The sequence below is a fragment of the Dermochelys coriacea genome, chromosome 4 (genome assembly GCF_009764565.3).
Source record: "Dermochelys coriacea isolate rDerCor1 chromosome 4, rDerCor1.pri.v4, whole genome shotgun sequence".
NCBI classification, from domain to species: domain Eukaryota; kingdom Metazoa; phylum Chordata; order Testudines; family Dermochelyidae; genus Dermochelys; species Dermochelys coriacea.
Window position 1 is genome coordinate 24032479 of NC_050071.1, and position 18782 is coordinate 24051260.

At 41.1% G+C, this 18782-nt stretch overlaps 1 protein-coding gene and 1 pseudogene across 1 annotated transcript in view; both read left to right on the forward strand.

The window, feature by feature from the left end:
* GRID2 (glutamate ionotropic receptor delta type subunit 2) overlaps positions 1-18782 on the forward strand; it is a 1041562-nt gene that overhangs the window by 529451 nt on the left and 493329 nt on the right.
* On the forward strand, positions 11983-12098 carry LOC119855320 (annotated as a pseudogene).

Sequence of the window (18782 nt, forward strand, 5' to 3'; positions counted from 1 at the left end):
GCAAATAAAACCATCCCCTAATATTAAGATGTGATTTTTTTTTTAATTATGGGAAATTCTGATTTTTGTTAGATCATAAAGTATCATAAAAGGGCCATTTTTAAAATGAATAACATGGAATAGCTTACCTCAAAAAATATTTTTAATTGTTCTGTGTTTCAACCAGTCTATGTATCTTTATCAGCAAACTTCTCAGAATGTTTCTGCTATGATTAATAGGTTTGCCATGGGTTCTCTTGAACCTCCCCCCATTAGCATCCCAATTTTGTTCCTATCAGCTTTACTTTTTTTAATTGGATTGTTTATCCAAAAAAAAACTGTCAAAAAGCCCTACTCATACTTTAAAAGCGTACTCAGGAGAGAATGCTGAGGGAAGTAGACACCAAGAGAATGAGTGAGCAAAAGTGCACAGTACATCATTTATCACTGCTTAGCATCATCATTGATGTAGGAGAGATCTGTGAAGGGCTGAGGATTTTTACAAGAAAATGTCAGAATGTTAGATTTGTAACAATGAACTTGATGAAAATGAATAATTACTGCAACTGTGATGTATCAGATCTGCTGATACAAGGAAATGCAGTATACAGGAAGAGACATCAGTCCTCTATCAGTAACTATCAGCCTTTCCAACAGACCCCTTGGCATATCAAATTTCCTGATTTGGTGGAAAATACATATGTACTGCCATGTGGATGGGGGGAAGTGGTAGACGTGGTATATCTTGACTTTAGTTAAGCTTTTGATACTGTCTCGCATTACCTTGTCATAAACAAATTAAGGAAATGCAACCTAGATGGAGCTACTATAAGGTAGGTGCAAAACATGGTTGGAAAACTATTCCCAGAGAGTAGTTATCAGTGGTTCACAGTCATGCTGGAAGTGCATAATGAGTGGGGTCCTGCAGGGATCTGTTCTGGGCCTGGTTCTGTTCAATAGCTTCATCAATGATTTAGATAATGGCATAGAGAGTACACTTATAAAGTTTGCAAACGATACCAAGATGGGAGGAGTTGCAAGTGCTTTGAAGGATTGGATTACAATTCAAAATTATCTGGACAAACTGGATAAATGGTCTGAAGTAAATAGGATGAAATTCAATAAGGATAAATGCAAAGTAATCCATTTAGTAAGGAACAATGAGTTGCACACATACAAAATGGGAAGTGACTGCCTAGGAAAGAATATTGTGGAAAGGGATGTGGGGGTTGTAGTGGACCATAAGCTAAATATGAGTCAACAGTGTAACGCTGTTGCAAAAAAAGCAAACATCATTCTGGGAAGTATTAGCAGGAGTGTTGTAAGCAAGACACAAGAAGTAATTCTTCCACTCTGCTCTGCTTTCATAAGGCCTCAACTGTAGTAGTGTGTCCAGTTCTGGGCACCACATTTCAGGAAGGATGTGTGCAAATTGGAGAGAGTCCAGAGAAGAGCAACAAAAATGATTAAAGATCTAGAAAACATGACCTAAGAGGGAAGATTGAAAAAAATGTTTTTGTTTAGTCTGGAAAAGAATACTGAGAGGGGACATAAGTTTTCAGGTATGTAAAAGCTTGTTACAAGGAGGAGGAGGAAACATTATTTTTCTTAACCTCTGAGGATAGGACAAGAAGCAATGGGCTTAAATTGCTGCAAGGGACATTTAGGTTGGACATTAGGAAAAACTTCCTAACTGTCCAGGTGGTTAAGCACTGGAATAAATTGCCTAGGGAGGTTGTGGAATCTCCATCATTGGAGGTTTTTAAGAGCAGGTTAGACAAACTCCTGTCAGAAATGGTCTAGATAATTAGTCCAGCCACAAGTGCAGGGGACTGGATTAGATGACCTTTCATGGTTCCTTCCAGTTCTATGGTTCTATGTTACCAGGCAAGAGACCCTCCTCTCACTTCCAAACTTTTTCTGGAGTCCCATGGAGACTGAAGGACTGCTTCTGATGGGAATGGGGGTTTCTGAAAGGGAGAGAGAGGAGAAGGAAGCAAGAAGTGAGAGAAGATGAGGTTCTGTAAGATGCTTGTCTTCTATGGGTGTGACCTTCAGTATCACAATTAAATAATGGTGGACTTTTAAATGCCACATAAGGAACTGTTAGGTTCAGCTTGGGACATGTAAATTGTATCATGTTCCTATATTCATAAATAAGAAAACTAATAGTAAAAGGATGTGCAGTGACTTCTAATATTTTGAACTAGTACGGATCTGAGAAAAGGGCTTCCTAATAGTAGTGGAGGGTACACACATGCTTTCTCTGGGAGATGTGATGCCTAGTATGGATAGACAGTCGTACTAGCTCAAGCTGAGTTAGTGCACTAAAAATAGCAGTACAGACGTTGTGGCATGGGTGGTGTCTCAGGCTAGCCACCTCAGTCCAAGCCCACCTGACTTCCCCTATGCGCCCCCCCACCCGAATGCTGAGCTTGCATGGCTGGCCCAAGCTGCCACCAATACCCAAAACCCACACTGCTATTTTTTTAGCCCCCTAGCTCACCTTGAGCTGGCTCAAGTGTGTCCACCCATGGTGGGAACCACATCTTCCAGCCAGCCCAGCAGTACTTGGCCTGGGGGATCGGCAAATCATCTTCAAGGGGTCCAAATTATTGCCAGAGAGGCCAAAATATGTACACAGTTATCCAGTGTAAAGCAGTGGAACAACAGCAGATTGGAGAGTTGTCATCTTCTATATACATTATAAATCATAGTAAAATATTAACATAATAGACAAATATTACTTTTTTTAATCTCTCAAAATCCAACATTTTTCAGGGGTCTAAAAGCACAGTAACTTTGTTTTAACTGGAATTAATAATCACTTCAATTCAAACACAGCACTGGGATAGTTTAGATTAAAAGTAAAACAAGTTTATTAACACAGAGGATTTTAAGTGAGTTCAAATATAAGGGATAAAGTCAGAAATGGTTAAAAACAAAAACAAGTGAAAAATGCTTTCTAGGGACTCAGACATAACAAAATTACAGTTTTGGTTCCAGGTTAGATAATCATTCCAGGAAGTTGTCTGACTACCCATTTGGTCAGGATCTCCCCCAAAGTCCAAAGTGGGTGGGTGGGGAGGATTTTGCCCCTCTTTTATAGTCCAGCCAGTGAATCTTTGAAATGTTCCTTAATTCATGCTGGGTAAAGTTGCTATTAGGTATGAAAGATAAGACCACCGGTGGTCCCTCCACAACTCACTGATGATTGCATATTTTTTTCCTGCTGAAATTTCTGAATGAATAACCCATTGACACCGCACTGCATGCACACTGAAAACAGCCAGCAGGTCCGACACTAGTATGGGCTGTAGACCATTGAATTTGTCCCACACCTAGTTTGAGTGTCAGCCTCATTCCTTTGTCCATTTATCTACTTCCCCGACGTGCCTAAATTTTACTCAGCTTTAAAGCATGGTATTAGTGAGTGTCCATAATTTCTCTCACACACCATTATTACATATATTTTACAATGATATGATTGACCAGTGTGGTGGTAGTTTTCAAAAGATACTTCACAAAGCATATTTTGTACATAAACCATTGCAGTATTGTGTAGGGTGTGAATACAGGGGTCACACATGGTGATAGGCATCTATATTTAACTGCAGCGATTGTGCTAGTGATCATACTCCTGGCAGGTTTGGTTTTGTGGTAAATGCGGGGAATGGATGCTGAGCAGGGAATGGATTTCAAACATCTAGCTGCATCTCTTGCTAAATCTGTAGAACCTGAGAAAATCTTTCAAGTGAAAAGATTCCAGTTGATGACTTTTATTCACAGGGATTAATACTAGGAAGAGTTCTGAGATAAACCTAATAAAACACTGTGACAATGAGGTGGTAGTTGAAATGCCTCCAGTTGTCTGTCTCTCTTAGCCCTCATTTCTCCCACTTCTTAGGATTGCCAACTTTCTAATCACACAAAACCCAACATCCTAGCCCCGCCCCTTCTCTGAGGCCCCGCCCCCGCTCATTACATTACTCCTCCCTCAATGGTTCACCCTCATTCACTTTCACAGGGCTGGGGCAGGGGCTTGCGGTGTGGGAGGGGTGAGGGCCCTGTCAGGGGATGTGGGCTCCGGGGGGGTCTGGAGATGAGGGGGCTGGGGCCTGGGGATGAGGGATTTGGAGTGTAGGAGGGTGTGAGGGCTCTGGGCTGGGGATGAGGGGTTTGAGGTACAGGAGGGGGCTCCAGGTTTGGGGGTGGGCTCAGGACTGAGGCAGGGGATTGGGATGCGGGGTGTGTGTGTGAGGGCTCTGGGTGGAGCCAGGGATGTGGGCTTTGGGGTGCAGGAGGGGGCTCCAGGTTGGGGCTTGGGGTATGGGCTTATATCTCATGGCTCCTAGTTGGCAGCAGGGGACACCTGTCGGGACACCGCATTGCATGCACACTGAAAGGAGCCAGCAGGTCCGGCGCTAGTAGACGGACTGCTCTCACTCCAGGCACTGCTCCCCAGCTCCCATTGGCCGGTTCCCTAGGAGGCAGACCTCCTGGCTGCTTCCAGGACACAGCGCGGTGTCCTGGGATAGGTTTGGACTGCCCTGCCTTAGCGCTGCAGCACCACCGACCGGACCTTTAATGGTCCAGTCGGCAGTGCTGACCAGAGCCATCAGGGTCTCTTTTTGACCGGATGTTCCAGTTGAAAACGGGACACCTGGTCACCCTACTACTGCTGCCCCTACTGCAGTGGCATTAATAGCAATTCAATGGTAGGAGATGTCCCCAAAACATACAAGATAGTCAAGGCCTTAGTTTCAGTTTTTACGGCCGATCTACAGTACAAGCCTAACTGCACCAGCACATTGTTATCTGGCAGAGTTAGAGAAATCCATATTGTAACATATTTTCATACTGTATTAGGGACTAACTAGGTCTAAAACTGAGTTCGGAAATTACATGGCCTACTTTGTAAACATGATACTCCAGCATGTTTTGAAAACTGCATTGACCAGTCCACTCTATAAGCAAAGAATGGTGTTCAAACATGGATTTTCCTAATTTTGTGCTGGCATGACTAGTCTTGTAGTCCAATCCTTAGCTGGTGTAAATGACCATAGCTCCAATAAAGTCTTTGAAATCCAGCTATGCTGAATTACGCTCGCTGAGATTATGAGCTGTATTGTAGACACATCCTAAGAGTTGAAACTAATGGTTCAGAAAGACTTCCTTCATCCTGTTTTGTTTTGTTTTTTTTAATTTTTGGAAGTTTGATGTGTTGTGGCCAGCGTTTGTCAAGCTAAATGAGCTTTTTTTCCATGTAGCAACTTCCTCCTTCCTCCAATAAATGTTTCCCTCCTAAATGTCAGTGTGCCTTGTATAATTTACCAGGACTGGCCCAACCCCAGTTTTCTTAAAAATCTCTTCACTTAAAGTTGTGGTCTTTCCTTTATTCAGGGGAAAATATTAACCTTTTGCCTTCCAGTCTTTGGATATGGTTTACACATGATCCCCAAATTAAAATATAGTCCTATCAATCTTTTTCTTTTACTTTCCTCCTTTGTGTATGTCATTTCTCCACCTTTTTGCCTGTAGAAGAGTTGATATACCCAACACTTTAAAACATTCATCGTCATGCCATCCTTCCCATCTAATTTTATGAGAGCAATAGCCTGTGTAAATTGAGATGCTAAGCACCTCTGTATTCGTACCATACATACTATTGTAATAATCTTTGTACTAAATATGCATTGTGAGGTATCTTTAGAAATCTAATAATTCACTGATCATTAAAAGTCTTTCATGATGTATTACGTGGTGGTTATTAAGAGTTATTGATACGTGCTAGAATTATGACTAAAGTGTTTTTAAACTAGGCATACTGGGGGGGAGGTGGGTAAACGGTATGCCCCAGACAAAGGAATGTGTTTTTCCCTTCTGGGAGTTGCTTCCAAATTACTTGGAAAGACAATGAGACTCTATTTGCATATTATTTTAAGAAACCCATTAAATGAATAAGGGAAGGAAGCAAACTTCACATGAACAAGTGGGGGAAGAGGCAACATGACATCTATGCCCCAGCAGGAGAGAGAACCTTGGTCTGGGTTTTACTTTTCAAAGAATACATTACAAACATTTAGTGCTCTATAAAGACAGGAGGGTTGAATCCCAAGTGATGAACAATTGAAACAGCTGCTTGCATATAATGTAACCTTATTATAAAAGTGTATACAACGTGGTCATTTCTGAAATCTAGAGGCACACTGGTGATTAGTATCATTATGAAATGTGTCTTCAGCATTATATGGAAATATGTATACTTAGTGATGTTATGTTTTAAAATCTGTACAAACAGTCACAAATAGCTTCTCTCTCAGGCATGAGAGATGGCAGCTAATGTCCTGTATTCTATGTAAATTAAACATGGTGGAATCAAATCAGTGGAAACTCCATTTATACACACGGGATGGAAAGCCAACAGGAAAGGGAAAGCAGCATGAAGTAATCCTGCCGCTTGAAACAGTCATTTAACTTTGAAAGATATAAGCAAGGACAGAAGTCATCTTTGGCACCCATCACTAGACAGACACAAGGGAACAGAGGCCTTGCAAGCTGAGAAAGACATGTCCTTCACCTTAAGGTCAGGGAGGTGGTTATGTCTCTGGAAACAGAATATAGGTGAGAAACCACCTTGAACCAAGCCTGTATCTTTCCAGAGTAAGTTTTAAACTTTTAGATGCATTTTTTGCACTTTCATTTGCTTGTATCCCTTTCTAACTTTATTCCCTTTACTTGATATCACTTAATCTATATCCTATTGTTCATTTTTTGATACTATAAACAAACTCTGTGGTGAGTTTAAATGGAAGAATATACTTACCCCAGGTAAATTGACAAGCTGTGATGTAAAAAGAAAAGGACTACTTGTGGCACTTTAGAGACTAACAAATTTATTTGAGTATAAGCTTTCATGAGCTACAGCTCACTTCATCGGATGCAAGCTGTGATGTGTTACTGTTGTGACAGGTTGGACCCTCGCCCCATCCCCTGCATCCGGGATGCCACCTGATGTACTGGGGTTTCACTGGGCCTGCCTGCTCCACTAGCCTGGGTTTTCTCTCCCTGTTTTACTGAATCAGGCTCTCCGGCCTCTGGCAGCACGCACACACAGGTAGGGATGCACCAGCTGTAGACTCTCACAGAGTCTGCATGAGCTCTCTATGGGAAGATTTAGCTAGGAAATTGCCCAGCACTGAAATGCACACTCTCTTTGGGTAGTAAACCCAAAATAATATTGTCTTGCATTGTATAGAAAAGTCTACACAGCGCAAGCTCATAACAATTTGCCCTCTCCCTCAATGTGGAGAGAGAGATGCACAACTTCTTGCCACCCCCTCCCACCCCCATATGAATTGCACAAACTGGGTTATGTTATTTACAAGAAATAAGTCTATTTACTACAAATGGTAAGTTTAAGGGATAGCAAACAGAACAAAGCAGATTACTAAGCAAATCAAACAAAACATGCGTACTGAGCTTAAAATCTTAAAGTAACTGATTACAAGTAGTCATTTCTCACCCAAAATGGTGATTTGGGGCAGGTTGCAGAAATTCTTGAAGGTTAGCTACCCTGCTTGCATCTTAAATCTTCAGGTATTTATTCACAGACAGATCCCTTTTCCAGCCTGGGTTCAGTACTCTCCCCCTTCCCTTCCCCTTTGTCCTTGTTCCTTAGGTGTTCCCAGCAGTCATCCTGGGTGGGGATTCAAGGAAAAGTGGACTAGATCAACTTACTCCCCAGCCTTAAATAGAATTTACAGAAGGCAGGAACCTTTTGTTTCTCAGTCAGACCTCCCCCTACTTTTAATAGAAAATCACTAGAAGTCCAAGATGGTGTTTAGTATCAGGTGACATGAGCACCTGACCTTGTAGTGTAAAAGCAACATCCCAGGACGCTTCTCAGGAAGGAGAGAGATTACAATCTTCAAAGTCTTATTGTTTCTTCCTAATGGCCCATCAAGGCTGATGACCTGTTGTCTGGTGGGTTTTTCCCAAGGGGACACACAGTTGTAATTGTTACATAGTCCATATTCCCTAACTTTTTAGGTACAGAAAAGATACATGCATACAAATTGGATAATCTGATTCAGTAAATCATAACCTTTCCAATGATATCTCACATGACCCATCTTGCATAAAACATATATTAGTTATGCCATATTCATATCATAACAATATTTTTATGAAGAATATGGAATTCCTCTTTAGAGGAACAAATTAACTTTATTTCTCACCAGAGAGCTGGACATTACAGAGCACATGCTTTTGGGAAAACGCAGGAGCCCGAGTCTGTTGGGTCACCTTGCAGGTTTTAACGATGGCTGGTGGAAATGAGATTGGGGCTGCGGGACCAGGAGTGTGTTGGGTTACCTGGCAGGGGTTAACCATGGCTTTGGAAACCAGATTGGGGCTGCGGGACGATAGACAGGCTTCTTGGGTCAGAGCTGCTGAACCAGGGTTGTCTAGCACACATATGCTCCCGGGTGTGACATGCATGCTGGGAGCAACAGCAGCAAAGCACTGGAAGGCACCCAGGATTGCAGTACAAGTTGTGACATAACCCCTCACATGGCTGGATTGCACCCCAGAATGCTACAATAGTCTAATCTATTTGTCATAACACCAGGGCAGTTAACAATCCATTTTGCAGTTATATCTATTAAAATAAAACAATGTATGTTTTATTAGCCTAAATGGAAGGTTATTACATGTAATGGTCTTCCTTTATGAAAGTAAAAAGTACTTTACAAACGGCAGCTCCTGATTCTGCATTAAGATGTGTTAGGGTGAATTTCTAAGCCTGTGCAAAGTCCCATTGCAGTTGGTGAGGGCCTGCACAGGGGCAGGGTCCCACACTTGTGGATTCCAAAGCTCAAATGAGTTTATATTTCTCTATGTTCCATGATACACAAAAAATGCAAATTAAAAAAAACTGCCATGTCACTAGTATGACAGATTCAGGAAATTTAATGAGATACCCCAGTGTATGTATGATTACAAACCACAGTGCCCTCCTGCATGAGGTTTTGTATCTTGTAGCTAGTTGTGACCTGAACAATGCATCTTTAAGAGAGAATTCAATAGAACTTTGTGAAATAGTTGCATCACATCTCAGATGCATGCAAATTTAATGTAATGTTTGATATTGGAAGCATTTACAAATTTTACCCCATCTTTCTGAGAGCTCATTTATCATGGAATGAGATTGTTCACACTTCTGGGATGCCAATAAACCTTCCTCCCCACATCAAACCCAGAGACCCTTTCTGAAGATTTCCAAGGTAAGAGGAGGGACAGGAGCTTCTTAGAGGGATAGCAAGGAACCCGTTGTGGGGTTTCCCCTTGAAGGTTCAAGGGGAAATTGAAGCACCACATGCAGAAGCTGACTTGCTTCCAGCTCCTGCATATCATATTCTGGTTTCATGTCTTGAACCCATGTATGATTTGCGTGACCCTAAAATTTAATTAACATCTGGCACACTGCTGTAAGAATGTCAAGTACTGATTTAAACTTCCCCTTGTTAACATAACATCATTCAGTCACAATGTGCATTGTAATATATAGAAAGGAAATACGTTTATATTTGCAGTAAATAATATTAGGAGGTTCAAAATTGATCAGTTTATCTAGGCATCCAGGATTTTAGATGCTTGTTCAAAGCATATTATATTTGTATTTCTCAGGTGTTCCCCCCATTGTCAGTCAATCAAAAAAGACAATGGCATTGTTTTCCAAATTGTAAGAAACTATTGGTTCTGCTAAATTTGCTGGGAAAATTAGTGAGAACTGGTATTCTCATTATATTTGCGGAACTTGCTTCTTCTGTTTTGTCTGGAAATAACATGAGAACAGCCTTTGTGAAGCATTCTGCCACTTCTTTTTTCTGGCCAAATCTTAGAAGTTCATCAAATGATAAATAATGAAGAAAAAGCTACCTAATGTACCAGAACCTTAAAAAAAATTGTTTGGTTCTAGAAATGGTGAAGGTTCTTGGTTGGGGAGGTTTTTTTCTCCCTTTTTATCTTTTGGATGTGGTTTGTCTATCTTTACTTTTATACATTTCAAACTTTTGTGCAAATCTGCTTCCTTGATGGCATTTGACCCATCCATTCATCCTTCTTCAGACAAATAGGAACTTCAGGCCTTAAAATCACTGTGCTCATTAGCTGGCAACATCATAATGTGGTGTTCTGACATTGCCTTCATAATGAACCAAGATGGCAATCCTTCATGTCATGACAATGTGTAAATTAGCATGCAAGATAAATCAGTGATTCAAGTGATTAATAATTTTACTTAAACTGTCCAACTCATGGATAGCTAAAAGGGGTTGTACCCAAAGGCTGATATGTTGCTGGGTTCTGAGGACTGCATGGACTTAGGGTCTGAGTGTCTTCTCACTAGTACAGAGGAGTAGAACAGGATTAACCCTTTTGAAGTCGGAAGCCTTCACACCTGCACAAAACTGCTGTGAGATCAGAATCAGGCTATTTGCTAAACTTTTACCTGTTCTTCTGTACATTGCCTGCAGGGAACCACGTATAGACAATTCAATGAAAAATGCACTTGAATTATACAAATACATGCTTTACAATAGATCTAAAAATTATTTACTCTTGGCAGCCAGCCTACTGTAATTAAACGTCTGAAAGCTGACCTTTCTTTTTCATTTCTTTTGAAAGCCAATGCATCATGCTAATGAGATGCAGCAGTGAAATATTTGCAGTAATTGCATCAATTTTCCTGATCACATTTGACTAGGGTGACCAGGTGTCCTGATTTTACAGGGACAGTCCCGATATTTGGGGCTTTTTTTTATATGGACTCCTATTACCCCCGTCCTGATTTTTCACACTTGCTATCTGGTCACCCTACGTTTGACCAATGACAGAGAGAGTACTGTTTGCCAGCATGCTGTTGACAGAGCTCACTTTGCAAAGAACGTTTTGCTTTATACACACCCAAAGAAACCCTATGAAGCAACAGACTCCTTACTGTAGTGTATGAAGTTTACTGATAGCACAGAGAACTAGTAATTTGAAATTGGCACACAAGCAAACAAATCCACATCCTGGCCAATCCCTGGCTGCCTAGGAGAGATGCAATGTGCCCTAAAGGGTAGGGCACTGATCTGAGAATCAGACCTAAATTCTTTTCTGAGTTTTGCACAAACTCAATGTGACTTTGTACAAGTTGTTTTAACCTCTGTGTGCTTCAGTTTCCCCATCTGTAAAATGGGGATAATTATATTTGCCTACTTTTGTGAAATACTTTGTGATGTATGGATGAAAAGTGCTATTCAAACGGTCAGTATAGCTGTCATCTCCTCTTATGTGCCCCCGACTATAATCTCCTAAGGTAGACATACTATATTGTACAATAGACCTGATTCTCCTCTCACTTACACTGTTGTGTAACTCCACTGACTTCAGTAGAATTATTCTTTAATTACAAGTGTAAAAATAGTGTAAACAGCAGGAGAATTGGATCCAATAGTGTGTTTATTATAGAGAGCTTCTGTAGCAGTGTGTTAATAAAAGACCTGCTGAAAGGGGGGAAAAGAAGCCTGTCCTGTCGATCAGTCACCACAAGAAGTGTTGTCTCCAGGAAATTAGACTAGAGTCATGATGTGTAGCTGCTTACACCCAAACTTACACAGAAAGTAACAGTGCGTAGATACTATAGTCTCTCATATCCAGGGTGCAACAAATGCTGCAAAGCATATAAATATCTCAGATAGCTAGAAAGAGAGGCCACGTTTTCTCATCGTGGAAAATGGGACATGTTTACTGAGGAGAAAAATTGCTTCATCTCACATAATAGTAATGCAGCTGGCACCTGTGTCCTGTGCTTGCTGTACAATTTGAACTCTAGCTGTATGTACTGATCCCAGGCTTAATGCATGGAGCCTAAAAACCTTCCATTCTGTCTGCCCAGTATCTATCTCTGTCAGGTCATATAGGTGGCAGCTGTGTAAATCCATAACAGTTCTGAACAGGAACGGCCATACCGGACCGAACGCCCTCGATCCCGTCCGATCTCAGAAGGTAAACTGTCCCGGGCCTGGCTAGTACTTGGATGGGTGACCGCCTGGGAATCTCGGGTTGCCCTAGGCAGTTCTGAACAGGAAGAACTTCTAAAATCCTCATTCCAGACAAAGGGAGGTGTCAGCAGAAATATACCCATCTCTGACATCCAAGCAGAATTTGTGTCTTTCTGTTTTCTGTCAGTGATGGGTGAAACTTTCATAGTGTACATATTCCTTAATTATCAGCATAGGTTTTAAAAATCTTCTTGCACTTATACTTGCCTACCATATGTGTGGCTTAGGACCAGGGCCTACTGCTGCTTCTCCCATTATGGCAAAGTGCTTAGTGTTAGCCCAAATGCTTTGCGTTCTAAGACACATTTTAAATTTATACAGATTCCCTTTATTATGACATTCCAAAAAGTCCCAAGAAAAGAAACCAGCACTCGTGCTTTCTCCTGACATCTGTTGCACTATTAAGGATGAAGCAGTCTCACTAAAAGTTTGCAACTGACTCCAAAGAAACACTTTCCCAGTATTCCTAAGAAAGAACATAGACTCTCAAACTTGGGCCCATTTTTAATCCTCTCTTCTCCACACATATTAAGGCTGTCAAATTTTCAAACAAAAGCTCTTTTTATTAGATGTAGAGTCTGTCTATACCATTTTAGTGTAAATGTAAGTGCTGGCCTTAGTATTGTTTGCAGCTCAAATTGCAATGCTCATTCTATTTGCCTTATAGAATTACCTCTATCGTGAAAAAGAAATTAAACTTTCACAATCTAGGTGGCATATGAAAACTTCTTTTCTTTTCATTTTCTTTCCCATATGGTGCCCACTAGCCTGCGAGAAGATGATGATCAGGATGCTTGCTGCTTGCATCTTGGGAGAGAAAGCAGTCCATGTTCTTGCTTTGGAGGGCGGGGGGTACGTGTGTCTCATTTTGAACAGTATTGTTCAGTGAGATCCATGCCTGGAAGAATTCCAAACTCCTCCTCCGGGGCAGCACATGCAGATCTCTCTACTGTAGGGGTTCCCACTAAGATACAGCTACCAGCTGCATGTTCTTTTGTTTGCCCTGACACAGGTTGTCGTATTGTGCTACACAGCGTATCTGTCTATCTCTGACAAAGCCTATTGTCTCCATACTAAAGGGCAGAACTAGAAATGCTTGTGAAGCGCTGTAAATCAGAGAAGAGGGAGAGAGTGTGTGAAGGAACTTGTGGCAGCTGGAGTCTAATGAGGAATGGAATGTCCCTATTTGGTTGAAATGAGAGAGAGAGAGAATGATAATGGTACGTAGATCACACTTCTCATCCATAGATCTCAAAGCACTTCACAACGATGTGTAAATATCGTTATCCCTGCTGCAGAAGGACCTGAGGCACAGAGTATTCACTTAACTTTCCAAAGTCAGCCACACAACAAATTAATAGCAGTGATGGAAATAAAAGATGGGACTCAAGACTCTGAGGTCCAGTGCCAGATCCTCTGGACCATGCTGTCTCCTGACAGTGGAGAGGACAGTGGGCAGAAGTGGGTGTGGAAAGAGAGAGAAGCAGAGGCTTGAACAGGGAAAGTGTGTGCTGTGTGGCTGGGTGGAAGGGGTTCCTGGAAGAGGGAGAACAAGAAACAAGGGGATGAACAAAGAAATAAATGGTTTTTGACAGCTCAAAGGGGGGGAAATAGATTAGAAGGAAGAGATGAAAAAAGGGACAGAAAGGACGTGAGAGAAATGGAACAGAAAAAAGTGAAGAGGTGATGATCTAGTTGGGATATGATGGGAGACAAGGCATCTGGGTGCCAATCTATCAGGATGTGCTGTTTTTTTGCACACGCATATGTTCACACACAAACAAGTGGGGAACTGGGACATTAGTACTTTGAGAGAAACTAGCGCATAAGGGGCTTTAAATTGATCTTTTATTTCATAACAGCGTAAATGGTTAGGCAGATTGTCATATAAAGTATAGCATTTTGATTTTTGTCAAGTAGTGTTAAGTATGCTGTATACATTTTGTTTCTTCACTTAACAATGACATTGTCCTGGTTTGTTTAAAGAGAAGTGCATAAAATGAGAATTATTAATGCCCAAGGTTTAAATATAGGATTTTTCAAATGCTTGCACATTAAAAAACTAATAACTTGAATAAAACTATATGATTTTACCAGGGTGTTATCTTTTGATAAATTGTCATTAATTTTGTATTAAGCTGCTTTAGGACTCAGCCTTTTCATTTCTATATAATTGCTGCTATGCAGAGGGCAAGCTTGCTGTTAAATACTATATCAGACCCAATAATAACTTAACTCCTTGTACAGCGCTGAGAAAGAAATTAAAGTAAAAGATACAGCTACAGCTCAGGGCTGAAGTGAAAAAGGAAACTCATTAGCTTAAAGTGACATATGCTTCGTTTAATAAGTGATCAAGTATAATTCAATGCCAATTACAAATATAAATTATAATTTTTCACTTTATTTAATTGCTTCAGAATGCCACATATGCAGGCACACAACTGAACGGAAATTGCTTACACAACAGTGAAGGAAGGCCTGTAATGTTTTGTGGCATATAGCTCACATGCCTGTAAGAAATAGGCTTGAACCAAAACCCCAGAATGGACAGCCCTGAACTTTGGAGATGTTCACATCTGAATCCCTGTATTTATGCTGGCTTGAACCCAAACAGCAGTTCCAAACATGATTTGTCCAAATCCAGATCCAAATTTTGTGACATAAGTCTATCTCCGTCTGTTATCTGTGCAGCAAAGGAGTGTCACTTGCTCATTTTTGATAGCGAAAAAGCAGGGAGACAGTGACAAACTCTCAAATGTTTAGTGAGGCTCAAACTGTGCAGATAGAGAATACTGGTTTAGAGAAAAGGCCTAAAGGTATGGATGTTTACCTGAACCTCTTAGTTCTGTAAAACTGAACTGAAAACCATATAATATTTTGGCACCTCAGCTTCTGTCCCCAGAGAGAATCTGGAATGGCAAGATCATGTGCAGAAGTGAAAACAATGAAAGGACTTAACCAAAGTTTCATGGTTCGGTTCCAGTTTTTCTGTGCAAGTTGTCACTGGCTCTGGCCCAGTACTCGCTAATGTCAATGGAACGTACTCCCATTGACATCAAGGAGTTGTGGGTCAGCAGCCCCATTGATTATGGGAATGAGGGTTTCTTGAGCACTTACCTGTTGGTAATTGTGTTTGCAGTAGTCATGGATGGGATCTGAGAAATGGGTAAATATTTATGTATATTGGAACCCTGACTTTACAAAGATCTTAGGGAGATGCACCAAATCTTTGTAAAATTGAGAGATTACATAATCAAATGTCCAGGGGCTCAGCAGACAAGAGACTGATGGATAGCATTAATCCTATGATGCTCCTAAACTCTGCAGCCTTACACACTTGTAGATCCCCGGAGTGCTGAAGGGCTGAAACCTCAGTAAATGCAGTTCGAGGAATAACCAACTTTCCTTTAAATATAGGGCTTCAATATAAGCTTCAACTGGAGCTTGGTAAATTGAGATCCACCCAGCTATATGTTCTGACATTGTTCTTAAGTATGTTTTGTGCTGTTGAGACTGTTAGTTGAACTATTTATATGATTTACATAATATTAACATTGTTTGCTGTGGTGGGCATGTGTTATCTGTGAAAAATTCTAATAGCCCAGATGAGACAAAAAAAGATTTATTGAGAATTAACAAACAAGATCTCATGATCAGATGCCTCATAATTATATTTTTTTATCCTTGCCCACCAGATTATGAACATAAAGCAAAAAGACCCGTAGTTTATCTGTTTAAACTTCCTATACGTTTTCATGCTAATTTTCCTTTTCTGAACTGGTGATCTCTTTTATGTTGAAGCCATGAATGTTTTAGACTTTCTTGAAGACAAGAGAGACTGCTGTACAAACAGACCCACTCTGTGGTGAGTGCTTAACTGCTCAAAGGAAAGAGAGAGGGCAGAACACAGGCTATCTGGGTTGAGGAAGGCACAGATATCTGAACGTTATCCCTTTGTCCCAGGTGTGGGGAAGGCATGAAGATCTGCTTGCTTTCATCATCTTTTATCATCCTGAGGCTGAGAAGGAAATGTGGAGAGCGGCTAGTTATTCGGTCTACAGGGGAGTGAGACAGAGGGAAGAAAGGGAGTCCTGGGCAGAGAATGACAGTAATGAAGTTCTTCCCTGTGTTCAACCAGATAACTTTCCTCATTGTAGCCCTCTACAAAAGATTTCCAAAATAAGCAAGAAATTATGGGTGCCTAAAGAACTTGGATACCTGCATCTTTTCTTCAAACTAAATTTCACTAACAATGATTGTGTAGCACAATTAATTCTCCTGATTTTATATGTGCACTACTTGCATATGCTTTATAAACATGTTTTTAGATAGAGAATCTTGTTGCTAAGTTATGGCAGTCACTAGCCATTGTTTCCAATATATAAAGCACAAATTTTCAAGGTTTTTTTTATTCAGCTATTTTGAATCATGTTAGGCTGAAAGTAGTTCGCCCAAGCTGACAGCCCAGATGTTCGCTATTTATTTTAAATGAAATTGGTTACGCTTTATTAAAAAAAACCCAACTTATTGAACATAAAAAATTGGATTTTTAGTGTATTAAGAAGCTGTGTCAAACTCCAACTTAAAAGAATATCTCAAAGATTAAGTTTTATTGGAAATCAACCCACTATATGAACTTCAGGTGTTTTGAAAAGCCAAGATGAATCTGAAAACTAGATAATAAACATGTCTACATATGACAACATTTTCAGGTTGTCTTGTAGCATAAAGGTTCTTGTAATGCAGCAGTAAATTTCTCAAGGTTTATGTTCTTTTCAGAAATTATTTTTCATAATATGGAAATTATATTTTTAAAAAATTACTGCATTTTCAACCAATAAATAAATAAATGGTCTACACAATATGAATAGCATGATAAAAAATGAAATCCCTACTCATTAAGGACCTGAAGTCCTATAGAGGAAGTTCTGTCTGTATGATAGCAGGATTGAGAGTTAGGCTATGTCACACTACCGGTTATGTTGGTACAAATTATAGCGCTCTGGGGTGTGAATAAGCCACCCTCCTGAGCAATGTAAGTAAGATTGACATATGTGCCGGTGAGGACAGTGCTATGTTGGCAGGAGAGCTATAAAGAGCTGACATAGCTACCGCTGTTCGCAGGGGCTGAAGTAATTGAGTCAATGGGAGAGTTCTCTCCCGTCGGCTTAGAGCATCTGCAGTAGCAGTGCTGTAGCAGCGCAGTTGCAAGCTCTGTCATGTAGCCATAGCCTTAGTGTGAAAACTAAAAAATATGATTAACATTAGAGGTGAGTCTGAGTCACTAAATTGTACAGATTCCAAAGGTCCTATCCCAATATTTTTGATCTACTAACAAAAGTAAAGACACTCACTCTTAAGCAGAGTTATTTGTTCTCCTAGTGAGTTAATAGAGAGTAATGATGTAGTACTATCATCAGTGCTCCCTGATGTGCCAATGCCTTCAGCTTATATGGTTCTCTATTGGTGGGGATCTTGGGGCAATGAATGATTTACTTACTATGGCATAAATCATCTCATCTCTTTCTAGGATAAATGAGAGACCTTTCCTAGGATAAATGAGACATTTGAGAGCTTATGAAGAAACAGTGTGAGTCCATTGTGGTCTCCCTTTGTTAGAGGACGGAGAGGCAGAATATTCTAGGTGAACGAACGTGAGACTGGGAGTCAAAAATTCTTGAATCATGGCTTTGCCAGTGACTCACTGTGGCCTTGGGCAAGTCACTTAACCTCAGTGTCTCAATTTCCTCATCTGCTACGTGCAATTAATACTGTTTACTTAGTGGCCCATTGTAAGGAATGGACATTACTCCAGTATTCTCTAAATACAGAATGAGAAACACTGCAATAATTTTACTTGTTGTGGCTTGGGGAATGTCCAGTTTCAATATCATCCTGTAACAGGATGGCCTGTTCTTCTACCGGTGAGGGGGCCAAGGGCCAGCCTGCCCTGTTCAATTATTAGTCCCAGCTTGGAAGGGGTCAGGTGAATCCTACAGACCGATGAGTGAGCCAAGCTGAGAGGAGCAGTGAAAAGGCTGCTGTAGTACTGGCAGAGTCGTCCCTTGTGTAGGGCGAATCAGGGTGACCGTCCTGGGCCCCACATTTCAAAACAATTGGGACTGTCCTAATATTTAGTCCTTTGTCCCACGTTCTGACTGATGTATGATCAGGACACCATTTGTCCTGATATTCAGCTATGGAGGTGGGCAGGGAGGTGAGGCAGGTGGGCAAGCCTGCTGAGGAGATGAATGCGAAGGTGAGGGGCAGGCAGGCGGATGGCGAGGAAGAAGAGCTGGGGGGGGCGTGCCAGATGGATGGCGAGGAGACTAGCGGGGAGGCTGATTTGTCCCAGGTCCCGCAGCCCCCGAGGGATGTCCAGGGCAAATGAATTGAAAGTGATGGTTCCACCTGGAGGGTGAATATACTCTTTAAGGTGGGGGCTGAGTAAAACTTAATAGCTACGCTGCTATTGAAAAGGTGTAGGGTGGTGGGGGGTGGAGATTTGATTGCCCCATGATTTGATGAGCCTATCTGGATCGCTATTCAGTGGTCTGCAAATCTGTCTCTGGCATTTTGTTTCAGAACAGCCACTCCTTTCCCATAAGATTGGGCCAAGCTTTATCTTGACCGGGTTTGTAGGGAAGGTGGGAGACTTGGAGAGTGATCCCGCCCAGCTGTGCACTCACCCCA